At 39.1% G+C, this 27,038-nt stretch overlaps 1 long non-coding RNA gene across 1 annotated transcript; it reads left to right on the top strand.

Annotated features, from left to right (window-relative positions):
* The first annotated feature begins 22,337 nt into the window (after window positions 1-22,337).
* Window positions 22,338-24,560, top strand: LOC148161103 (uncharacterized). Its single transcript, XR_015762660.1, has 4 exons — window positions 22,338-22,578; window positions 22,674-22,844; window positions 22,985-23,141; window positions 23,235-24,560. It is a non-coding gene; the product is annotated as an uncharacterized LOC148161103 (long non-coding RNA).
* Window positions 24,561-27,038: the final 2,478 nt, after the last annotated feature.

Here is a 27,038-nt window from a genome sequence, read left to right as displayed (position 1 = left end):
TCACAGCGACCCCAGCTGGACAAAAGGAACTACTGCTTCAGGTTAGTTTGTTCCCGGGTAAAAGGATAGTTTGGTACAGTAAAAAGTACTCACAATCTTTGCTTAAGTAGAAGTACAAATACCTTAAAAATATTCTAGTAAAAGTAAAAGTATAGGTTGAAGTGTTTACTCAATTACTCAAAAAGTTTTGAAATGTACAAAAAGTAGAAAGTAATTTTCACCTTCAAGAATACAGAATCACTTTCTAAAATACTTAAAAAGTTCTGGTCGTACAAAATACTTTATTATTTTTTTCTTATGTTGGCAAAATGAATAAACTCTCCATAACAGTGTGGACATACTGGAACAGCAGTTCTAAGAACAAGCCAGTTATATGTAAATTTAAAAAATTCAGTATTTTCTTCAATTATCTGCTAGTTTGTGTTTTTCAAATAAAATACCTCGTAAACATATTTGTGACTTGAAAATGTGCAAAACATTCAAGTGGTATGAATAATTTTGTTAATCACTGTGGAGTAAGTTCGATTGTCGTGCAACCAACATTTGATGTTTTTTCATCAGTTTCTTCTTCTTCTTCTTCTTCTTCTTCTTCTTCTTCTTCTTCTTCTCAGTGTTTCATCTTGATTACTCAGTTTAATTCATTTGGGATGTCTGAGAACGATAATCGTGTCCCATTGTCAGTCCAATTTTGCTCTGTTATTGTTGTCTGTTTCTACATTCCATGATGCACCACACATTTTCGTAATGGGCAGCAGCGGGCAGGCCAATACAGCACTTAGTAAGCATAATTAATAACGCAGCTCTACTTTTCTTTCCATGACAAATGCAACTCCTATAGAAATCTGAGATGGAGCCAGAAGACTGCAGAGTCAGCAGCATCAAATACATGTTGAGCTTGATGTGTCAAAGATCTCCCTGCTGACTGTAGAAGTATTTGGCTCCCTTGAATTTTTTCACCTAAATCTGTGAAAAATCTGTGCTCCACAATCAGGCTTCAAATATTTCTGAGCGAGGCCTGAAAAAAAGGAGCACAATTAGGATCTAGGTGCACTCTTGTTCTGTCATCTGGAAACAAAAAGAGGCCTTTTGGTGGATATCACATTGTTTTTAAAACCTCTCTATCAAATCATTGTAAGTCATTAATTTGATGTAATCACCTGGATTTCCTTAGATAGAAAGGTACATTTTTTCTACCAATTTGAAAAACTAAACTTGACCACATTGTTTGATAACGAGGATGAAATAGGATCTAACTACTCCTGTGCTTCAGGATGGATAAGATTTGCAGTTATCAGTTAGTTATTCTAATAGTTTGCATCTGACTAAAACAGCAGCACGGTGTATTTTCTTAGTTTATTGCACATACCTTTACTGTTTGGCTTCACAAATGGAGGAAAATACATCAATTGATATGTGTAGCTGATAGTGGTTGGTTCAATAACAATTTTAAAATCCCAGTGGTTTTAAAACGCTCTAAACTCGATTGGTACATCATTCCCAGCTTCAAGACAAATAAAATGCAGAATACTGTAAGCTCCTATCTCTTACAGACATCACTCTTGACTCTCTCTGTCCTCCACTTGGTCAAAAACAAGTGAAGGACACTTATTTTTGAAAACTGATGTTGGATGTGCTGTGGTGATGCAGGGGTTAAGCACAACCTACATAAGGTCCCTTAGTCCTTGATGCAGCTGTCGCAGGTTTGATTCCCGACCTGGTGACCTTTGCTGCATGTCTTCCCCCTTCTCTCATCATCCTCTTTCCTGTTAATTCACTATCAAATAAAGGCACACAGCCAATTTGCAAATAAAATGATGTAGATCTCAGCACCTACAGGTCTTAGAATGGCCTAGTCAAAGTTTAGTATCTCAGGAAGACTGTAAGATTGATTTTCTTAACAGATACTCTCCATCTAACTTGACTGAGTTTAAGATGTTTTGCAAAGGATAATGGGCAAAAAAGTTTCACTATAGACATGTAAAACTTGCAACAAAAAAAAAAAGATATCCCTAAAGACTTGCAGCTGTAACTGAAGCACACGACGGTTAAACACATTATTGTTTCACGGGGGCTAAACACAAATGCAGACCCCACTGTTCCGATATTTATTTATAAAAGCTCTTTTACAAACCATACAAACCATATATTATTTCCCTGCTTCAGCATTCTGCACTACTTTGGGCTGGTCGCGCTCACAAAATCCCAATGAAGTGCGCTAAAGTTTGTGATTGTAATGTGACAAACTGCTTTGCAAGGCGCTCTATATCCTTTCCTCCCACAGATAGCTGCAGCTCTATGTTTTTTATGACTCTGAGCAGCAGCAGCTGCTGCGGGCTCAGTAAACCGACTCTCGTGACTTTTGCCTCTGTTTGAAAGGAGTTGCCCTTAATGCAAAGCAGACTGTTAATGCTTTTATGGCCTTTCACCATTTAAGTGGGTTCTGTCTAGCTGCTCAGTAAATGACTTGGAAATTTTGTGGCTTGTCTCCCGCTCTTCTCTTTTCGCTCTAAGTGTCATCACAGAGATTGCACACAGAGGCGTGAACAGCATCCAAGCTGATCCGCCTGCTGCTGGGAGGAAACTCACTAAGCATGTGTAGCACCTCAGCTCTCAGAGGGGGAAACGTTATAGTTAGGAGTCCATCGATTTTCCTCTTCTGCGTGTGAACCCTCTGCGGGGGTTCATATCATGAGCATCTACCGTATCATATCATACGTGTGAGTTTCATGTGGCTCTTTGTAAGTTCTCACGTACACACAGTTAAAATTCACACACACACACACACACAGACTCAGAGGGACGTCAGAGAGGGCTGCTAATGGTCTCTGAGTTAAACTGATCATGAAAATTACATTTATTTTATTCACTCCGTCTCCTTCAAACTGATCTCTCCTGCAGCGTGGTCCCGCCATCTTTCCTGTGTTTCGTTTCACTCCGTTTTTCCAGTTCAAGCCTCATCTTCTTAACCATTTCTCTATTGATGCCCTTTTCTGAACCTGAGCCATTTATGTTCATATTTGATTTTCCGAAATAAAATTTCCTAATTCCCACTAAAAAGACTGTTCACTGCTTTCTTTTTTTTTTTTTGCCACAGCTAGCTTTGTTTGGGATTATTTGACACTTTGATGGATTGGCATCAGCTCCCTTTGTGGTTTCTTCTTGTTTTGTTCCACTGTCTGCCAGAGTCTGTGATTACTGCATGTTTGTCTCAGTGGGTATTATGGGCAACTCTGGCAGTAATTCTCATGTGTGTAGGAACGTCCATGCAGGTTTGAAGAGCATGTGGTTTGGTATAACGTGTGCAGTTGTCTAATTAGTCTTAGATAAACTGGAGAAACATTTTTGGAGGAATTGTTTTGTCTGGTGCAACGATTACTGAAGTAACGAGGTTTAAAAGGCTTTAATTAACTGGTCTCAGTGCACAAATTACCTTTTATGTGTAATGATAGATCTGTCAGTCTATAAAGGTATGGGTGACATATTAAGAGACTGTGCATTTGGATCAGTCTACTGAGTGAAATGGTCCACAAAATGCTGCCAGACAGTAAAATTGATTAGAGAAGTTTGAGGTTTTAAATTGAGACACTTTATCAATTTTCTACAATTTCAAAATTACTTTCTTGACCATTGCCATTCCACACATTGTGGTCATTTGCATAGAGATGCTGCAGTACATAAGCGGAAGAAAATATCCAGACAATACAGTCTAGGAATCCAGAACCAACATGCACTTATTTCCAAAAACCAGTTGAAATTGTTCCATCAATGCCACTTGATTTTGGGTTGCATGACATGAACAAATGAACAATTCTCTTGTTTGTCAAGCTTAGCACAAGCTAAGACTGTGAAAGATGGTTGAGATTTTAAGCAATAATGAGAATATGAAGTGCTTAAGGACTGAGTGAGCCAGAGCTTCCTGCTGGTCAAAATCTGTTGTTTTGTCCTAGCTGTTTCTTTGTTTGTTTACATCTCTCCTATCTCCATCTTATCTTCCCTTACTGTCATGCTCATATGCTCTGCCTTTGTTTCATCCAATATCTCATCCGCCCTCTGTACCGCCCTCTCTCCCTCTCTCTCTCTCTATGCTTCCAGCTCCACGCTCTCTCCCTCCTGCGTCCATCCCTCTCTCCTTACGGGGGATTAGGGCGACTCACAGCCTATTCGATGCTAATCGGGTTTATCCAGACAGAGGACGATCACTGGGCTATCAGTAATTACCCGTACTCATATTAGCTTCTACAGATATGTGCGCTGACACATTTTCAATCCACATCATCTCTTTGCATCAAACATATGGTTATCACAGCAGCGTGATGCCACCACAGATTATTAAAAATAGATTCTGCCTCCTTTGTTTGACAACACAAAGGTCCATCTGTCAGGAAACTGAGTCTGCTTCATTCAAATATGCTCATAATGTACTCCTTTTTTGTAAAAATCATTAGTGCATCTTTGAGACGGTCTATTCCAGATTTGAGAACAAAACTAAGAGATTTTCTTGTAGGATCATTTGCTCCAAATCTTAAAGCTATGCAAGAGACTTCTGTGTAAAAACTAGTCAGACTAGATGTAGTTTGTTGCCTATAGAAGCTCTTGGTCAGTTTTTCTATTTGTTTTTGCCATTTTGTAGTGCAATATTTTTGATCCAAATTATATTATAATAAATTATTAAATGAGTGGTTTTAATTACTGCTTTAGCTAAATCCAGTGAGCTGCATTTCAGACCATTTTAACCTGAAAAACTTTTTTTTTTTGTTATATTAAAGTTGGGATATTCTGGTGACAGCAAAACTATTAGTTTGACACGCCACAAATCTAAGCTTATTTTGAGAGTTGTAGAAAGAAAACTGTCGGAAAAAATTGTGACAAGTTCTGTTTAAAGTTCCCCATAAACCATGAAGAGGGATACAACAAACATGTAAAAGAAGCTACTATTATAAAATGAGACCAAAGCATTTTGGTTTGTGTGCAAAATGCTCTGTGTGGCTAACACCACACATCATTTTAAATCCCCACTTCAAAACATGGTGATGGAGGCATCATCCTGTGGGTCTGTGTTAGAACAAGTTGTTCATTAAAAAGAACAGCAAAGACAGGGATCACAAAGAGTCTCTCTAGATCTTCAGGAGGAATATACAATGAGTTACAGTCAGTCAAAAGAAATGATCCTGCTCATATTCGCTTTCTATGAACGTAACACAAATGCACGGTGGAGGATAAGAGAGTTTCCGCCTCTGCAAAATCCCCTAGAACAATGGTTCCTTATCTTTGCTAACTGTCCTTATCTCACAACAGGAAGTGAACCACAAATGCTGCCATGTGTTTCACTTTAACCGTCAAGAAGTTACATTATTCTGAATCTGTACTATGTTCTGGAAATAATAAGGTCATGGGGAACAGATGAGTAAGTAATAAATTAAATCGATGCAATCAGTAAATGCAATTGATTCTCAGTTGATAACATTAAAAATAAAAATAAAACATTTTTCCAGCAGTATGCTTTTATTTCAGAAAGGACAGAGAAGATAATCAGAGTTGATGGGAAAAAGCACTGAGCTGAATCTTAAAGAAAAACCAGTTAGGGGCTGCAAAAGAGACTAAAATATGTAAAATGGGTTTTAAAAAAAAAGGTCCAATTCCAGCACAGACTGAAATCCATTGAATAATCTGTGGTAGAATAAAAAATAAATAATGCCACAGACTCACTCTATTCAGTCTGATTAAGTTTGATCTGCTCTTAAAAACGGAGTGGACAAAAAAATGTCAGTCTCTGCATCCAAAGATGGTAGAAACATTTCAAACAAAACACTTCCAGCTGGAATTTCAGTAAAAGGTGGTCTTACAAAGTATTGACCCTGGAGGGCTGAATGCATGCCAGACTTTTCAGATTTATATTTCTAAAAAAAGTTTTAAAACCATGCCTCAGGTTTTTTTTTTCTTCCATTTTACAATTATGCTACAGTTGTTTTTGTCTGTTCCACTAAAATACATTGAAGTTTGTGGTTATAATGTGAAATTTCAGGCATTAATATCTCTGTAATGACCATGCCAATGTCTTTTTGTTTGTATAAATAATAATAATAATAATAATATTTTTTCCCCAAAGGTTAAGAACCCACTGAAATGCAACCTAGATTGGAGTATTCAGTCAAAGTAAAAGTTGTAAATTTCTCTTAAGGCTAAACCTTCAATATGTTACATATTACTATTTATTTATTTATTTATTTATTTATTTATTTATCTATCTATCTATCTGTGCTTTTAGTTCAGTCTGTCCAGTCCTAACTGAAAGCAAAGAACAATAACTGAACCACCAATGGACACTTAGCAACCACACAAAGTTGATATTAAAAAAAGAAACTACACACATTCCTGCCCTGACCATAGTCAAGTGGAGACAAATGGACAGATATCAGGTTTATAATGTCCACTCAGCAGACAAAGAGAAGAGCTTGGCTGGATTGTATAGAGGGGGGGGGGGGGAAGCTTAACCTGAGCTTTTAGACAATCATTAAAAAGAGGAACAATGAGGTTTCCTTTGAACTGCACATGTCTCCAAATGTGTGTACGTTCTGCTGTCCTGCATGTGTCAAAGATGATGCTGGTTTCTGCCTGGGGGTGTGAAGATAGCTCCATTTGCAGGTGATTGAGTTAGGGTCAGCACGCGTGTGTGTCTGCGTGTGTGCGTCACCAAAAAAAGAGAAAGAGAGGGGGGAAGGTGAAGGAGGACAAGAGGGAGGGTGGAACAAGGAGAGGGAGGAATGTTTTTCATTACATAATTTAATCTAAGTGGCTATTTTTCTTGTATAAAACCTCCATTGCCCTCAGTGAGACCGCTGTCCTCATCTGTCTAAAAGCACTGAGTGAGTCACGCTGCAGATCCACACACACACACACACACACACACACACACACACACACACACACACACACACACACACACACACACACACACGTAAAGTCAAAGTGAGTCAGCCCAGATCTGCTGCAGACACTCACCTCAATAATGAATAATGTAACAGGGAAGGCAAATAACTTCTCAAGTGGCATGTGAACTCAGTGGACAGTGGACATATGAATGATCCTGCTGGACAAAAAAAAAAAAAAAAAAAAAACTCAGAGCGTAGCATCTTCTTGGAGCATATGGGCAGCTGGACCTTAGGTGAATTGTACTCTGAGACCCCGAGGTGCTGCTTTGTCTGAGGAGGAATATCTAATAGAAGGTGTCAAACTACAACTGGAAGGTTTTGGCGGATCTCATTAAAGCAACATATGGAATTTATTCATGTATTTATTCACTTTAAGTTTGTACCAAAGAAGCTATTTTTGTCAGAAATATGAAAATTAGCTGGAAACGGCTCGAAATGTTACAAAAAGTGTAAAAACGCAATAAATACAATACTGTATGTGAACATATCTTCCTCTTCATGCAAGCTCAAGATGAAGAACTGAAGCAAAGTATACAACCTAAATGCATAGATGGGTATTCTTTCTTTTCCTCTTTTTTTTTTTTTTTTTTACCAAAAACTGGGTCAGAAGTTGTGACCCAGTTTTTTGTGTTGAGGAACCTGCTAAAATTAATGCTGGCTGTGAGAAGGCAAATGATGTCTGCCACACGTAGAGATACTCTTTCCTGTAATAAGAAAAAGCTGAAAATCTTAACATTCCTTCTCCAATCCTTGTGGAATTTTTTTTTATTAATTTGATGTCATGTTTCTATTTGTCACGGAGAATCAAGAAGTTAATTATTGGTTATTTAAGTAACTGTATAGAATATAATCTTTAAATTTCCAATTGAAGTGTTAATATTGGGATTTCTTCTTCTTCTTCTTCTTCTTCTTCTTCTTGTCATGTCCTGTCACGGCATGTCAGACTTACCGCAAGGTGAAGCTGGTTGTCTGCATGTGTCAGGACCGGTTTGGTCTGCAAAAAGGACGTCTGGAGATGGTATCCTAAATGCTTGATTGACTTTATTAAATCAGGTTCGCATCTGGTATCAAAGTGGACAGGTTACATTATTAAAAATAACCGTGTGTTTGTATGATCTCAACTTTATGGATTATTTGTGTGGGCGAGTGACTGTGAAAGTGTGTGTGTGTACGTTTGTCACCTACAATGGAAAGATGAGGCAAGGAAGGAGGGAAGCTGCTTTTGACTGGGCAAAATTAGAGGTTTAGTTGTTCAAACCTCTCGTTAAATTTAGAATTAATGATAAACTTTAGCTACTGATATTTAACCAATGTATATCTATTTAAAACATGACATCATATTAAAATCTTTCCCTATGAAGACATTACCTAAGCGATTTACCCTGCTACGATCCGTGCTGGAAAGAGTTGTTTTGTTTTGCAGGACGTCTGGGTTGCTCCTAATGGGTGCTCGTCTGCAAAGGGAGATTTGTAGATCTATTTACATATTCCCACCAGGCTGTCAGAGATGTACTGGGTTTAATGTGTTTAAAGCAGTGATGCTGCTTAATTAAAAGGCTGATAAATGGAATATCTGAGATACAGAATCCTTATGGAGCTTATATCCTTTAATGTTTTGAACCAAGACTAGGCCGCCTTAACTGGGATCATAAACAAGATATAGTTTATTTTAGCCAGTACCATCATTTTATTTGCAAGTACACTATTGAGAGAGAGCATTTGCCTTCTACTATTTTGATTATGGGATTCAGTTCAGTTGTGTCAGCTTCTTCAGCATGTTGGAAATATTGATGTTTTTCCAATCAGGGATGGTTTGACAGAAATGAAGATTACAGATGGAGAGTACTTTTGACTTAGTCTGATTCATAGAATTGTCTGAAATTGTTAAAAAATATATTAATCAGTATCATTACTGAAAGAGATTAGTTTGCATTTTTAAGGAAGAGCATGACATCATCAGTACACATTTAATAGACTATATAGCAAGTACAAATCAGGAGAATGGACTCCCCTTTATACAGGTTGAATTTTGATATATTTACATGTGTAAAAACAGATGGAACATAATTTAATAGTAAAAAAAAAATATTTAGGCATCGCATACATAAGTACAAAGCTGAAAAATGAATGTCAAGCTGTGGTTCAAAGACCACTGGTAGCCTGTTGGCTACGCATTCTGGCTCTCCAGGTGATTTTTGTGTCAACTATCTCCAAGGAAAACAATTACACAGAACACAAAATAATAATAATAAAAAAATGTTTTTGAAAGCAATGTTCTCTGCTAGTTTATTTTTTAGCCCTACTACTCAGTCATCATGTGCTGTGATAAGGCTGTAGGGTGGTAGAAACAAACACAACTATTTTAGTGCCGTCTCATAATTGTATCCAAAGAGACAGGACAAACATGAACCAAAGTACAAAAAAACAAGCGAGAGGCAAAGCTAACCACACACTCTGACAGGCAGAGCCAGTCGGAGTCGAGTAAGTAAATTATGCAATAACCTGTGCTTGTTAACCCATTAGAAGAAAGAGAATTAGAAATGCACATTGCCTTTAGGATTTGTTTTAGTCATTTTATGACGGACTCCTGAAGTGCTCTTTAAGCTTCCGTAGCTCTTTGAGGAACAACCTGCGATAAAATCATTGATCTAAAATAAATGTATCACTGGTTATTAAATAACAACAGATCTAGTGTATTTTATCTTTATTAATGTTAGATTAGGCCTGCAGAAGTTCCTTGTGTTTATGAGAACTCAGATGTCATCAGAGAGAAGTTTGTAGCAGAACTTGTTCTGGCCTTTCTGTTTCGGAAGGGGAACAAAAATATATGGAAGCTAAAACACATTCTGTGACTAAGTAAAATCATTCATGTGCATTTAATGATGTTATTCGCACCACAAGCTCAGATAATTTAAAATAAATATTGTTGCTGTGGCAGCTGGTTGGTGACAAACTTAACTGAAAGTGGGGCCCCAAATCCAAAACTGTCCAAAACTTTGGACAATTTTTTCAGACATGTCTGATCTACAAATTGTAGCATGTCTTTACATTAAAAGAACTGGTTAAATGAATTGGAAATTGGATCAGTATATTGCTGATTAGGGGAATTTGTGAGCCATCTCTCACTGAGCTGCAGAGAGACTCCACTGCCAACAAGTGAGAAGTGTCAACATGCAGCGAACACTGGCCCATGGAGTGTGAGGAGATGCTGCTAGAGAACAACACAGCTACTACAATAGGGATGAACATTTGACAGCCAGCTAGTTTAAGGGAACAGTTCTCGCTGAATGTAACCCTGCAGTTCTATTTACAGGAAATGTTCTTAAGTACGTGTCTCTGCAGTGACAGTGTAAGTTAGAAGGGCTGACTTGGATAGAAGCTGTTTTTTTCCGGTAAATGACCGACTCACAGTCTTGGCTGCTGTCCAGCCAGTGCAGGACAGATGCACTCTAAAAAACTGCTGGGTTACTTCTTTAACCCCAATGAGGGTTTATGCTGTTGGGTATTTTGAAACCAAAACTGTGACCAAATTTGATGGGTTAGAGGAGCAGCTAGATGAAGTGTCATCACTTCTGGTCCATGGTTTTCTAGATGGCTTATTCCAACACATTCTCACTCCCAACTCGTCACATATTGACGCTTGGGCAAGTACCCTCGGCGTCACATATTGACGCCATCCCCTTGGCGTCAATATGTGACGCGAAGGGTTCTCATTGAATGCTGTACCGTTCCCTAAGCGTCCGATACTGACGACTTAGGAACGAATAAGATGACGTGTCTATTCTATTTTTTTTAAAACCTTTATTTACAATTTATGTGCTAGTTTGAACAGGATATTAAGAATATTTACTACAAATTCGGTATTTAAAAATAACTCCGTAAAATATAAAACCGGAGGAGTTTTGTTGTGCTTGTTGTTAGCTTGATTTAAAAGCCTTAAAAAAAAATAAAAATAAAAAAAAAAAAAAACTATTTTTGAGTATGATATCAATGATTTACACCAAATAAATTTAAGAAAAATTAAGATGTGTTTTCGTTTGTGATTGCATGCAAACTGTTCTGTAAACCTTTTAATATGTTCGATTGAAATAAAAATAAGGACGGATCCCACAAAAACCCAAGAAGAAGAATAAGCTGACGTCATCATATGCGACTCTTACACTCCGGTGAGTAGAAATCTGCATCTGTCAAAATGTTTTTGTACTCTAAAACCAAAAATAACTCCAAAGTGTTACGTTATTAAATTACTGATGGTTTTTTTAGGACTTAATGGCAGTAGGACTGTGATGCGAATGGTTGAAGACACGTTTGTAACATTTTTTTTGCCGGAAAATATACGGTGGACGCTAGCTAAATTAGCCTGTTGGAGGCTAATTGTTCCTGTACACTGTACCTGTGCTTAATACGTTTAATTAGCCGTGATAAAGTCACATAATAATGTTTATAGTCATGCTTGTTGTTGCCACTTTGTAATATTGGAGGGTTGCTCAAAACATCAGTGCCCCTAGGCTGTGATGATCTTTAAAGTTCTGAACCCTGTCTGAATACACTGATTGCAGCTATAGGTCATTTACTTGAATTAAAAATGAACTTGCGTCAGTACAGGCACATTTCTTTTCTCCTGTCTGTTATTTATTGCTGTTGCAAGCCAGATGAAGAGAAGTAAAGAGCTGAGAACCTGATCTTTGAACAGACAGAGACCATAGCTGAGGAGGATCCAATGATGATACCAGAGAACCAGGAAGAGACTGTGATAGTGCTTGATTTGGTTCCTGTTTCTCATCCTGTTGTCCCATCCTCTCAGTCTTTTCAGAAGAAGAAAAGACCCAGAAGCATCTCTCCAACTGCCTCCTCCCACTCCCTCATCTCTCCGTCCCCCCTCCCTCATCTCTCCGTCCCCCCCCCCCCTCACCCCGCCCGTAGATCTTAAATAACTGTCAACTTTGGCTGTGTGAGTACTTTGACGTACATATCCCAGAAGGGCCGTCTGACTCTATTCTTGAGTGGTTATGCTATTCAACATTTTGGTGTAACTGGTTAAACACACTTGAATCAAATGGCTGAGGTGCCACCTCATTCATTCTGCATTCAGATCATATGAAGTCCTGGTAACATCAACATTAATTGAGTGAGATGTTTTGTGCCAGAGACACACCTAGAACTTGAAAGACACCTAACCTATTCTTGATGCCTGGTATTTGGACACCTATGTCCTATTTTATGTTTTCTTTTTTTATCTCTCATTTTAAATCATAGTTAAGATCTTGGCTGAGAGCTTCCTGAAATGATTTTTGAGCGGGAAGCCATAATATATGAGTTGGATAAAATGTTAAGGAAGGATCCCTTCAAGTGTCAAGCTTGTACCCCAGATGTGCTTTCAGTTTCAGTGGATGGAAATTGCAAGTATTACCATTTAAAGAATGCAGCAGGTGTAACCCAGGTTAAAATAGCCTCTTCATAAAAATAATAGTAAATTAGATAAATAGGAAAGAAATAAATAGGAAAATAAATAGGGAATTAATCGATCTTAAAATTGTTATTCTCTTATTCTGAAGGGTCGCATTTATGTGTAACCCACGTGACTAGTTTCAGCCAATCGGGTTGCTACGTTCTCTGACGTGAGAGAAAGCAAGCAGAGAGCGTAAAGCAAGCAGAGAGCGCAGAAGCAAACGGGATTGTGCTGAAAAGAAAAGACAGATAAGAGAAATTGACCACTCGTAGCTGATTTGCTGTCTAAGACGAGTTTGTTTTTTATTTCTGGAGAAGGAGCTTTTCGCATATTTTTTTCTCTCACCCTGACTGCGTTCGGGATCATTTTTTGTGTTGTGGAACTGGACTTGGTGAGTTGAAAGTGTATTTTGTTTCTTTTGTTTTCTTTTTTTTTTAAGATAATGTATTTGTTAAACATTTATTTAACTTAAATGGAAAGCTGAAGCAGAGGCTGATCAGCGGAGGCGTTGGCTGTTGCTCTTGGTGCTAACAGCAAGCCAACTGAAAGTCAACAGGAGTAACAGCTGATCCGCTGAAGCTAACAGCTGCTCTTGTCAACAGAAATTCAACGGCTTATCAGCAGAGGAGCTAACTGTTGCTAACTGTCGCTCTTTGTTGGCAACAGGCTTTTTTTTTTTTTTTTTGTTGTTGTTTTGTTTTGTTTTCGTTCGGCTGGGATTTGGACTAAGGAGTCTCGGATCATCGCTGAATTGGATCTTCCTAAAGAGTCTCGGATCATCACTGAATCGGATCTTCCTAAAGAGTCTCGGATCATCGCTGAATTGGATCTTCCTAAGGAGAACGAGATGGCGAGCCAACCCTGGAGCTAAAGACCATCAAGTAGGAGCTACGCCTTCTGCTGGACATTGCCAACCCTGCAACTTGGTATGACCTGCCCATGTTGTCATGCGTATTAGCAGTGGGTCACTGAAACAGAATTAACTGTTGGATCATCGGAAGAAACAAGACATCAATCTGAAGCACAGTTGATCTGTCCTTTCTGAATTGTTCTGCTGTGTTGTCGTTTTGCTGTTATTGTTTTTTTTTTTTTTCTCTTTTAACTCCTTAAGGGAAACACCAAAGAATTAAAAACAGATTAAACAGATTAAAACAAACTGTAAATTAAAATAGATAAATAGTATTAACTAGAACTTAAATAGAACTAAATAGTATTAACTAGAACCTAAATAGAACTATAACCTAGGTAAAATAAATAGTATCCTTAATTTAGATTTATAAAATACTCTGAAAGGAACTGGAAACTATTTTTCTTTTTTTGAATTTGTGTCATTGTGTGTTAATTGTGTAACATTGTTGTTGTTTATTCTTTTATTGTTCTTTAAACTAATAATAAGCCGGCTGTTTTAACTTAACTTTCTTTGGTCTGTGGTCATTAATTCAAACTACACTTCTCACTACTCCTGTAGCCGAACCTAGCTCTGGTCTTATTACAAATTTATTAACTGTAAACACATAGCGAGTGTTACAGAAAGTGGCGAGCCAGCCAAGGAGTAGGAAATAGAAGCATAAAATTTATTTCTGACCCTGATCAAAAGCAATAATAATTATAATTAAAAAAAGCCAAGTTCAGCAAGAATAGAAAATATGGAAATAGTCAACAGAGAAAACGTTAAGGTCCCAAACTCTGTCATTGTCAGCGGTATTGCCGATACGGAGGCTGACGAGGATGTCTTAGATTTCCTGAACAGGTATGGGAAGATAAGGAGAATCCTAAAATTAGATGACTCACAGTCCTCTTACCACCAAAATGCAATTGTGGAATATGAGAGTGGAACTGCCTTGACAGCACTTGAACCCCTACTCCCTTACATGTTTGAGAGCTCAACCAAAGTCTCTCATCAAATCAGAGCCCTGTCCAGTGAGTACGTGTCTGACGTCACAGACAGAGCCACCCACCGTTTTTTCTGTGAGTTGCAAGAAATTGCTAAATTAGGTGGAAAATCTTTTGAAGCTGTCCTGCATGAGCATCTGTCCAAATGCTCTCAATCAATCACAGGCAGCTCTGAGACACCTGAAACTGAGAGTTTTACTCTCGAAACACAAAGTGACTTAATGAACCCAGTTGCCAGACCAAACCAAGAAAATTACCAACCTTTTCAAAGTAAAAATGTAGAGCAGTCTAAAACTACTCTAAGCAGCTCTGACTCTGACTCAGTTAATCAACCTCGACTCAATCTAGCCTCCAACTTATCACAGAACCTTGTCACTCACCCTGAGGTGCAAAAAGTAATTGTAGAGCATATAGTACGAAGTGAAGCCCCATTCTCACAGGTGAGTGCCTCTTTTCGTCTGAGGCAGTTTTCAGGCAAATTACCTTGTCCTAGTCACGAGGCTGATTTTGATACATGGCGCAACAGTGTTGAGCTCCTACTTAAGGATCCAGATGTATCTGTCTTGCAATGCTCAAGAAAGATTTTAGACAGTCTGATGCCACCTGCATCCAATGTAGTAAAACCCTTGGGCCCTACAGCATTACCATCAGCTTATCTTGAACTGTTAAATTCAGCTTTTGGCACAGTAGAAGATGGTGATGAGCTTTTTGCCAAATTTCTTAACACCTTCCAAGACCCTGGTGAAAAAGCATCACATTACCTTCATCGCTTGCAGACAGTCCTCTCTAAAGCTTTGAGCAGAGGCGGAGCAGTCCCCACTGAAGCAGACCGACACCTTCTGCGTCAGTTCTGCCGTGGATGTTGGGACAATGCCTTACTAGCAGAGCTCCAGCTTGAAAGAAAAAGAAATGACCCCCCTTCATTCACTGAGCTGCTGTTGCAGTTGAGAATTGAAGAAGACAAACATAGTGCAAAAGAGAGTAGAATGAAAAAACACTTTGCGGCTACTAGACCAAAAGTAGCCTCCCACACTATTACTGCAACTTCTGACCTTTTTGAACCCACAGTGCAAGACAATCTCACTGAGATGCAAACCCAGATAACCCAGATGCAGAGTCAGCTGACAAGATTGAAACCCCAAAAGGTAGTTCAACCTGTGGTTCCCCAAAGTGATCTGATCGCAGAACTAAAAGCACAAATTACTGAGCTGCAAAGTCATTTGACTAAACTAAAAACACCAAATTCCATTAAGAAAAATGCTAGTGCACCTAAAGCTAAGACACAAACTAAGCCTAGAACACCTGAACAAACCACGACAGTCCAAACTGTAAAGAGTAGACCGAAGCCTTGGTATTGCTTTCGATGTGGCGAAGATGGCCATATTGTTTCAGCTTGCTCCAATGAATCAAATCCGTCCCTTGTAGCTGATAAGAGGAAGCAGTTAAAAGCAAAGCAGTTACTTTGGGACAAACAGAACAAACAAACACAGTCTTTAAACTAGAGGAGGCTCTCATTGCGGGACAAATGAGTGCTGTTAGCGAAACCAGTCCCACTAAGCATTCAAGAAAAAACAGAAAACGGTTCCATCACAACAAATCAGCCAAAGTGAAGTTACCCAAAGGCCTAGTTGGAGCCAAATACACTGCTGAGGTGCTAATTAATGGACAGGCTTGTAATTGCCTTCTTGACACCGGCTCACAAGTGACAACCGTATCACAGTCGTTTTATGACAGCTATCTCTCACATTTAGAGATCCATTCCATACACGACCTTCTTGAAGTTGAAGCCGCAAATGGTCAGAATATTCCATATTCAGGCTATATTTGTATTGATATCACATTTCCAAAAAACAGTTTTGGACATGAATTTATCGTGTCTTCTCTTGCGTTGGTTGTTCCCAACACGCGCTCCAATGTCCAATCTTCTCTCTTAATTGGTACTAATACTCTTGATCTTCTCTTTGAAAGTTTTTCTCTCACTAACACAGATTCCAGTACCCTTCCTTATAATTACAGAGTGGTGCTGAGCGTGTTACAAAAGAGACACAGGCAGAAAGAGACCAGCAATCTTGGTCTTGTCAGACTGTCAGGAAATGAGCCTGAAATCATTTCTGCAGGCCAAAGTAAAGTCTTGGAGGGGTCAGTTCATGTGAATGTTGACACTCCAGATAAGTGGATTGTAGTTGAGTCCCCCAATACATCTTCCTTACCAGGTGGTGTTTTGGTCACTAACTGTTTACTAACCCTTCCTGAGAACCGATCGCAAAAACTTCCTGTGGTCCTGCGAAATGAAAGTAAACATGACATAGCAATTCCTAGAAACAGCGTCATTGCTGAAATTCATGCTATGCAGGAGATTTTGTCCCATTTTCATATCTCTGATGACTCAAACCAAATTTCTAGTCCACAGCCTGCTGAGCTTAATTTAAACTTTGCAGATTCCCCAGTCCCTGCTGAATGGAAAGAGCGAATTATGCAGAAGTTGAATGCTATGCCAGAGGTTTTTGCGCAGCATGATACTGATTTTGGATGTACTAATAAAGTAAAGCACCAGATCAAACTGAGCGATCAGACCTCTTTTAAACACAGGCCTCGCCCAATACGACCGCAAGACGTCGATGCTGTACGACGTCATTTGCAGGAACTGTTAGAGGCAGGGGTAATCCGTGAATCTGAGTCAGCTTTTTCCTCACCCATTGTGGTAGTAAGGAAGAAAAATGGAGATGTACGACTTTGCGTCGATTATCGAAAGCTAAACCAGAACACAATCAAAGATGCTTATGCACTTCCTAACCTGGAAGAAACTTTTTCAGCCCTTAGTGGGTCGAAATGGTTTTCGGTCCTGGACCTCAAAAGTGGTTATTACCAGGTGGAAGTTGAGGAGGCAGATAAGCACAAGACAGCTTTTGTGTGCCCACTGGGATTTTTCGAGTTCAACCGTATGCCGCAGGGTGTAACTAATGCTCCCAGCACGTTTCAACGGCTGATGGAGAGGTGTATGGGCGATATAAACCTTAAGGAAGTCTTGGTCTTTTTGGACGACCTTATAGTTTTTTCAGAAACCCTTGAACAACATGAAACACGTCTTCTCAATGTGCTCAATCGTCTCCAAGAATATGGTCTAAAACTATCACTTGAGAAGTGTAAGTTTTTCCAGACATCTGTGAGGTATTTGGGGCACATAGTCTCTCAGCGCGGTGTTGAAACAGACCCTGAAAAGGTTGCTGCTTTAACAACTTGGCCAAGTCCTACAAACCTAAAAGAACTCCGTTCCTTCCTAGGTTTTGCAGGGTATTATAGACGGTTTATTAAAGATTTCTCTAAAATCGTTAAACCCCTTACTAACTTAACTGCAGGATATCCCCCTCTGCGGAAGAAAAGTAGCTTTCGGCTAAACCGTGACCAGTATTTTCAGCCAAAATCTCCTTTTGGGGAGAGATGGACAGAGAGCTGTCAACGAGCATTTGAAACAATAATACACAAACTAACTACTGCTCCGGTGTTGGGCTTTGCCGATCCCAAGTTGCAGTATGTGTTACATACAGATGCCAGTACGACTGGACTAGGGGCAGCTCTGTATCAGGAGCAAGAGGGAGAGATGCGTGTTATTGCATATGCGAGCAGAGGCTTATCAAGAAGCGAAAGCCGGTACCCTGCTCACAAACTTGAATTTCTTGCCCTCAAGTGGGCGGTAACAGAAAAGTTTTGTGACTACTTGTATGGCAATCCTTTCACAGTGATAACTGACAGCAATCCTCTAACTTATATTTTAACCACCGCTAAGTTAGATGCAACAAGTTATCGCTGGTTATCTGCTTTATCGTCATTTGAGTTTCAGCTCCGGTATAGAGCTGGAAAACAGAATACGGATGCAGATGGTTTGTCTCGCCGTCCACATCCTGAACCAGTAAATGATCTTGTCTCCCTCAAGGAACAGGAGCGAATCCGCCAATTTGTACAACATCACTTACCTGGCACAGATCCTTTCACTCATATTCCTTCTCATGCTGTAAATGCAATCTGTGAAAAACATCTAGTATTTCAGTCTTTTGATGCAGATCTTTATGATCTTACCTGTCCCCTTGTAACATCTCTGTCTATGACTGCTAACGCGGTCCCTGACAGTTTTGATCAGTGCAGCGTCTTTCCTGTCATCCCAAGCATGTCAGAAGAAGAATTGAGTCAAAGTCAAAGAAGCGATCCTGCTATCAATGAAATCATACATCAGCTGGAAACAGGTGAAACACCATCTCCTGTGGTGCGAAAAGAAATTCCACAACTTTCCATCTTTCTGCGTGAGCTGAACAAACTTGAGCTGCAGAATGGGATTTTGTACAGAAAAAGGCAAGTAGGTGAAGAAATCCAGTATCAACTTATTCTCCCTGAAAGCCTCAGATCTATTGTGTTGAAAAGCCTCCATGATGACATGGGTCATCTTGGCTTTGACCGAACCCTTGATTTGATCCGAACCAGATTTTTCTGGCCAAAAATGGCCTCAGATATTGATCAAAAAATCAAAACCTGTAGCCGGTGTGTTTGCAGAAAGACCCTGCCAGAGAAGGCAGCGCCTCTAGTAAACATTCAAGTAACCAGACCTCTCGAGTTACTGTGCATTGACTTTTTGACAATCGAACCAGATCGCAGCAATACTAAAGATGTCCTTGTTATCACTGATTTCTTTACAAAGTATGCTGTAGCAATTCCTACACCGAATCAAAAGGCTCGTACTGTAGCCAAAGCCCTGTGGGAAAACTTTATCATCCACTATGGCTTCCCAGAAAAATTGCACAGCGATCAAGGTGCAGACTTTGAATCAAAAACTATTAAAGAGCTATGTAACCTAGCCGGAATACAGAAAGTCAGAACATCACCCTACCACCCCAGGGGAAACCCAGTAGAGAGGTTTAATAGAACCTTATTAAATATGCTAGGTACACTCAGCGATGAGAACAAAAAACATTGGCGTGACTTTGTGAAGCCCCTTGTACATGCGTACAACTGTACCAAACATGAAAGTACTGGGTTTACACCATACGAGTTAATGTTTGGTAGGCAGCCTAGATTACCCATAGACCTTGCTTTTAATGTTACTTTGAGTCATCGCCAGCAACAGTCCCACTCGCAGTATGTCCAAGCTCTAAAATCTCACCTTCAAGAGAGTTACCAACTGGCTAGTAAAAATGCTGCTAAAGTGGCTGAACGGAACAAAATCAGATATGACCGACATGTAACCGAATCTGTCTTGAATGTTGGTGATCGTGTGTTGGTAAGGAATGTTAGGATTAGGGGTAAACACAAGTTATCAGACAGGTGGGAATCCGTTGTCCATGTAGTTGTAAATCAAAAGGACAACTTACCTGTATATACAGTTAAACCTGAGAACCAGGATGGTCCGATCAGAACTCTCCACAGAGACCTTTTGTTACCTTGCGGGTTCTTGCCAGCTGTCCCTGAAAATCCTGCTGTGGTCTGGGAGAAACCCAGCCGCCCAAACACACGCCAATACCACACCACTGATCATGATGAACCTGAAATTGAGTGCAACTCAGAGGAGGAAGACAACTATCCTTTGTATAACACTCCCGGCCCTCTGCAAGAAATTTCTAGAGTGGTTGAGGAATACAAGGTTGTCTTTCCTTCTAAAACTTATCTGAAACCTGTTGTTGAGCAGCCTAAATCAGACCATACTCATGTCCCAGAACATAATACATTACCTGATGATGTTCCAGCGGACAACAATATAAAGAAAATGGACAACTTACCTGAAATGGACAACTCGGTGGAAACACTGAGTGTATCTGAACCTAAAATAGTCAGGTTACCGGAAACTCACCTTGATGAGATGGACAATGCTTCAGACCTTAGTCAAGCTAATGCTGCGGAAATGACTCAGACTGAAGTGAATGAGATTGAACCTATGACCAATGAGGACAAAGGACATGACCCTGAGACAGAGCAAGCTGCTAAAAGACCTTCTCGACAGAGAACAAAACCAAAATTCTTAACCTACCCGAAATTAGGGAACCCTCTTGTCAGTGTAGTTCAATCCCTGTTCCAAAGTTTAAGTGAAGCTGTCACAAGTTCTATTGAAATCCCTGAGATCCAGTTAGTTTAACTTGGATAGTATGCAAAGGGACTTGCATAGATTTAAGTGGGGAGGGTGTAACCCAGGTTAAAATAGCCTCTTCATAAAAATAATAGTAAATTAGATAAATAGGAAAGAAATAAATAGGAAAATAAATAGGGAATTAATCGATCTTAAAATTGTTATTCTCTTATTCTGAAGGGTCGCATTTATGTGTAACCCACGTGACTAGTTTCAGCCAATCGGGTTGCTACGTTCTCTGACGTGAGAGAAAGCAAGCAGAGAGCGTAAAGCAAGCAGAGAGCGCAGAAGCAAACGGGATTGTGCTGAAAAGAAAAGACAGATAAGAGAAATTGACCACTCGTAGCTGATTTGCTGTCTAAGACGAGTTTGTTTTTTATTTCTGGAGAAGGAGCTTTTCGCATATTTTTTTCTCTCACCCTGACTGCGTTCGGGATCATTTTTTGTGTTGTGGAACTGGACTTGGTGAGTTGAAAGTGTATTTTGTTTCTTTTGTTTTCTTTTTTTTTTAAGATAATGTATTTGTTAAACATTTATTTAACTTAAATGGAAAGCTGAAGCAGAGGCTGATCAGCGGAGGCGTTGGCTGTTGCTCTTGGTGCTAACAGCAAGCCAACTGAAAGTCAACAGGAGTAACAGCTGATCCGCTGAAGCTAACAGCTGCTCTTGTCAACAGAAATTCAACGGCTTATCAGCAGAGGAGCTAACTGTTGCTAACTGTCGCTCTTTGTTGGCAACAGGCTTTTTTTTTTTTTTTTTGTTGTTGTTTTGTTTTGTTTTCGTTCGGCTGGGATTTGGACTAAGGAGTCTCGGATCATCGCTGAATTGGATCTTCCTAAAGAGTCTCGGATCATCACTGAATCGGATCTTCCTAAAGAGTCTCGGATCATCGCTGAATTGGATCTTCCTAAGGAGAACGAGATGGCGAGCCAACCCTGGAGCTAAAGACCATCAAGTAGGAGCTACGCCTTCTGCTGGACATTGCCAACCCTGCAACTTGGTATGACCTGCCCATGTTGTCATGCGTATTAGCAGTGGGTCACTGAAACAGAATTAACTGTTGGATCATCGGAAGAAACAAGACATCAATCTGAAGCACAGTTGATCTGTCCTTTCTGAATTGTTCTGCTGTGTTGTCGTTTTGCTGTTATTGTTTTTTTTTTTTTTCTCTTTTAACTCCTTAAGGGAAACACCAAAGAATTAAAAACAGATTAAACAGATTAAAACAAACTGTAAATTAAAATAGATAAATAGTATTAACTAGAACTTAAATAGAACTAAATAGTATTAACTAGAACCTAAATAGAACTATAACCTAGGTAAAATAAATAGTATCCTTAATTTAGATTTATAAAATACTCTGAAAGGAACTGGAAACTATTTTTCTTTTTTTGAATTTGTGTCATTGTGTGTTAATTGTGTAACATTGTTGTTGTTTATTCTTTTATTGTTCTTTAAACTAATAATAAGCCGGCTGTTTTAACTTAACTTTCTTTGGTCTGTGGTCATTAATTCAAACTACACTTCTCACTACTCCTGTAGCCGAACCTAGCTCTGGTCTTATTACAAATTTATTAACTGTAAACACATAGCGAGTGTTACACAAGGTATTGTAAAATGTGTGAAATATAACAATTCTTTGTATATGTTAGTGATGTTCACTACCTTTGGACTGTAACACCTCATGAAGTGTATTTTATTGCTTTGTTTTTCAGATTGGAGGAACAGGCTATATTTCAGGACCTTTTCATTGCCAAGGATGAAAACATAGGAACATTTGTGGACTGTATACACTAATCAACCAAAAATGTAAGACTGCAGATTGTAAATGTATAATAACAGTAACCTTTTAGCCTGTAATAACAGCTTGCCTGACTGAATTGTATGCATTCTAGATTTTGTGGTGGGCAGCCAGGGAGATCTCTCACAGATCCAGCAGCAAACTGGATGAGGAGGCTTGGAGTTGGCGGTGTGTAGACATGGAGTGCTGCTTAGTGCTCTTCGAGATAGTATGAGATATTTGCATAAGCTTTGTTCTTTCATCAAAGGCTGGCCAACAGACAATGACTTTTTTCCATGGATGTAACATGCAAGTACTGGCCATATTTTGAAAACTAACAAAAAGCTCTCATAAGCTCCAACACCTGCTTAAAATGAAGCCATTTCTCTCAATTTTCCATGGCAAAGCCCATGAATGTAAGGTAAGGAACACTGACCAGGCATTGTATAACCTTGCTGGTACATACTGCATAAACATCTTTGACACAGTTGATGTTGTTTGTGTATGTTTGTGCAGATACAGATGGACAAAGCTTGTGCCAAGGCTCATCGTTAGATCAGAAAGGAGAAAACATCTTAGCTTTAGAAGATGTTGGTCACTTGAAGACTGATACAGACACAGAAGTTCTGTCTTTGGAAGAGATCCTGTCCGGTGACACAACATTGCCATGGCAACAATCACACAGTGGTAAGTAAACATCCACTAATATGTTTTATACTGTCATCATACCTGACAGATAATATGACTAGATACTCCATGTGTTGACCTCAACTTACAAATTTAAACTTTTAATGAGTTGATTTGTCCTTTTCATAAATGCATTTCAGACTCTCAGTCTTCACACAAGAACAAGGGCAATCGATGACATCATGATGGTAAAGAGACTGGAAGAGGAAAAGAGGATCTTTGTTGATGGACCATCATTGGAAATCTCTGTCATCCTATGAAGACACTCTAAAGGAGTTTCCCACCTGTTATCGGGAGGTAAATTTAAAAGTATGTTTTTAAGTAACGCATAATCATACCGAAAGTAAAAGCATCTAAATTTTGGATTTTTATTTATGTTCAACTTTAAAGGTTTGTCCTGTGACCTAACTGACGAAGGTCCAAGAGGTCTCCAGAGCATCATCCTCAGAGAGCTGCAGCACCAACAGATGAAGCTGCAGGCAACAGAGTATTATCTACAGCTGGGGAGCCCAAAGTGGGTCCTAGTGGCCCGGCATCCTGCATATTTTAGTTCTCTCCCTGGTTTAACACACCTGCATCAAATGATGGCTCGTTAGATGGCCTAAGAAGAACATTGACAAGCCGAAAAGGTTGTTTCTACCACCAGGGAGAGAATAAGACATGCAGGATGCCGGGCCACTAGGACTGACTTTGGACACCCCGATCTACAGACTTTGTCAGGAGCAGAGAGCGTTACCTTTGACGACGACTTCAGTAGTGACTGATAATAGTCATATATATATAGTTTGCTCATAAGTCACAAAGAGACACCTTACAATTTGTTCTTGTGCTTTCATGTTTCCAAATGGGCAGTGTTTTATCTTGTTGATTCTTTTTTTAAAATAGTTAATTTGTTTGTGCCTTTGTATTTTCTAAAAGGGCTTACTAGAGCTGTAATTACTTCCACAGTGTGTTTCTTTTTCACTTATGTTTCTGCACATCTAGTGTATTTTCTAGGTAATAAGAGAAATTGTAGTTAATTTAATAGTTTTACTATTTTTACTTCAAGTGGAATAATAACACTTGTGCTTATGTTGAGCAGTTAAATGGCTACAATGCTACGTTAAGCAGTCCCAGTGATTCTGCACTATCTAACATAACCAAGACATCTTTTTGGATCTTCTACTTTTCTTTTCTTTTTTTATTAATATGTGCAGCTCTGACTTATTTCTTAATCCAAAGAATACACAAAGTGTGTACTGGTGGAACAGTTTCTTATCCATGGTCAATTGAATGCGGTTCAGTTTGTCTGTCAATGTCTTTATTAAAAAGAAATAAGTTAAATAAAATTTCAGTACTTGTCAACTGCCAACTCTCCTGACCTGAACCCCAGAGAGAATCTGTGGGATATTGTGAAGAGAAAGTTGAGAGACGCAAGACCCAAAACTCTGGATGAGCTTAAAGCCGCTATCGGAGCATCCTGGGCTCCATAACACCTCAGCAGTCCCACAGGTTGATTGCCTCCATGCCACACTGCATTGAAGGCTGCAAAAGGATTCCTGACCAAGTATTGAGTGCATAACTGAACATGATTATTTGAAGGTTGACTTTTTTGGTATTAAAACACATTTCTTTTATTGGTTGGATGAAATATGCAAATTTTTTGAGACAGGGATTTTCATGAGCTGTATGCCAAAATTATCAGTATTAAAACAATAAAAGACCTGAAATATTTCAGTTGGTGTGCAATGAATCTAAAATATATGACAGTTTAATTTTTATCATTACATTATGGAAAATTATGAACTTTATCACAATATGCAAATTTTTTGAGAAGGACCTGTAGACCTAGTGTTATTTATGCGTGTCTAGGTTCAACAGTTGACAGGTGAAAAAGGAAGCCGACTAAGGTTTGGTAGAACTTGCTGTCGGTGTCATTTAGTTGAAATGCTTCAGATTTGGACCTAACTTCTTTTTTAAAACAGAGCGTCCCAACTTAGTGAAATAATCTTAACATTAACTTGGTATTTGGATGCATTTACAAACCAAAAGGGGTAGACCTCTATTTCAACTACAATAATTAGATGGACACAACTTAACTTACATTCTCTTTATGCCTTTTCTCTGCAAGCTTATGAAATGATGAAATGAACCACAGAGGCCTGAGGCCTCAGGCAGATCATTCTTTTTCCACTAGAACAGATTTAGAGTCGGGCTACAGAGCTCAATTCTAGAGAAAATGCATCTTTGAACCATTACTTTCATAAAGCATTGGAAGATTAAGCCATCTCTACCACTCAATTTGAGATTAGTGATGGAGTTAGGGTTAACCCTAACCCCAATCTAACCTTAGATTGTTTTTATACAGTTTAACATAGTGTTAAACTGTGTTAAACTGACTGCAGTCATTTTTACCACTACACAAACAATGAAAATCTCTCATAGTGCTTCAGTTTCTTAGAAAAGTCTAAAAATCAAAACAGAAAAAAAGTGACAGTTTCAGATTAAATGTGTGGCTTATATTAATTATAAAAGGCACAGTGTTAAATAATAAGTGTTGAATCACCTTTAAAAAGTCCAAACATTAAAATCAGCATTCCTTTGCTGATAAGCGGCCTAATTTCGGTATTTGGAGTTCTATCTCTATATTTCTATGTTTCTGTGCAAATGCTGACTTTTAGTATGAATTTGTTTCACCCAAAGATGTTGTGACTTATGTGCTATAAGTGTTACTGATTCCTGTTGTAATGCCCGTTTTTGTCCTCATAAAAAAATAAAGACAAATATAAAGAAAGAAAAGGAGTCTGGTAGGTCAGTAATTAAAGCCACAAAGTTTATAAGTAAACAACTGTGCTTATTTTTTGCAGACCACTGCCTCCCTTATCACCCCTCCCCCCATCTACTCATCTCCACACGTGGCAATGTCTCTCAGTGTATCTTGGCATGTTTGACTGGGGTGGGGATGTACTGTCACAGGGTGGATTAGTTAAACTTTTAGACTTACCGCATTAGTTCTACGCCCAGGGATTGATTTTGGGTACTACATTTCCACCAACCTAAATAACAAGAAAAGGAAAAAAACAATTTTAAAAACAAAAGAAGAAATGAAGTCAAAGCGTGTACACTTGAAAACTGAAAACTAGTGTGGTGACTGTCATATTTTATAATCCTTCTAAACTTTACTCTTCTTTACATGGATTTACACATTTTCTCAAATTAGTTTGACATTAACTTTAATCACTTTACAATGGCCACATAAATGGAAACTAAGCCCAAACAAGTTGTCTTTGCTTATAAACAGTCTATATAGTTTTTCTGTTTCTGTGAGAATTTTGACATTTTAGGGCTGGACTCCTTAAGTCGCGAGTTCAGTTTTCTTCTCGGTTCGATTCTCGGCCTGAGGTCTTTCTGCATGGAGTTTGCATGTTCTCCCTCTGCATGGTGGGTTCTTTCCGGGTTCTCCGGCTTCCTCCCACAGTCCAGAAACATGACTGTCAGGTTAATTGGTTTCTCTAAATTCTCCCTAGGTGTGAGTGTGTGTGTGTGCATGGTTGTGTGTTCTGTCTGTTTCTGTGTTGCCCTGCGACAGACTGGCAACCTGTCCTGGGTGTACCCTAGCAACACTCCCGACCACAATAGGGACAAGGGTGTAAGAAAATGGATGAATGTAAAGAAAACAAAACTTACGCCACCCTGACTTAAGGAGACGGCATGGTCAGCAGGTGACATGAATGCAGATGTGGCTGATCTACGGGCGGGGGTGGGGGAAGGAGAGATGACGGAGCGGGAGGAGAGGCAGTTGGAGAGATGCTTCTGGGTCTTTTCTTCTTCTGAAAAGACTGAGAGGATGGGACAACAGGATGAGAAACAGGAACCAAATCAAGCACTATCACAGTCTCTTCCTGGTTCTCTGGTATCATCATTGGATGCTCCTCAGCTATGGTCTCTGTCTATTCAAAGATCAGGTTCTCAGCTCTTTACTTCTCTTCATCTGGCTTGCAACAGCAATAAATAACAGACAGGAGAAAAGAAATGTGCCTGTACTGACGCAAGTTCATTTTTAATTCAAGTAAATGACCTATAGCTGCAATCAGTGTATTCAGACAGGGTTCAAAACTTTAAAGATCATCACAGCCTAGGGGCACTGATGTTTTGAGCAACCCTCCAATATTACAAAGTGGCAACAACAAGCATGACTATAAACATTATTATGTG

The sequence above is a fragment of the Poecilia mexicana genome, unplaced genomic scaffold, assembly GCF_051168715.1.
Source record: "Poecilia mexicana isolate PSO_F unplaced genomic scaffold, ASM5116871v1 scaffold_1, whole genome shotgun sequence".
Classification (NCBI taxonomy): Eukaryota; Metazoa; Chordata; class Actinopteri; order Cyprinodontiformes; family Poeciliidae; genus Poecilia; species Poecilia mexicana.
Note: the sequence above shows the minus strand (reverse complement) of the source record. Positions and strands in the feature narration are given on the sequence as shown.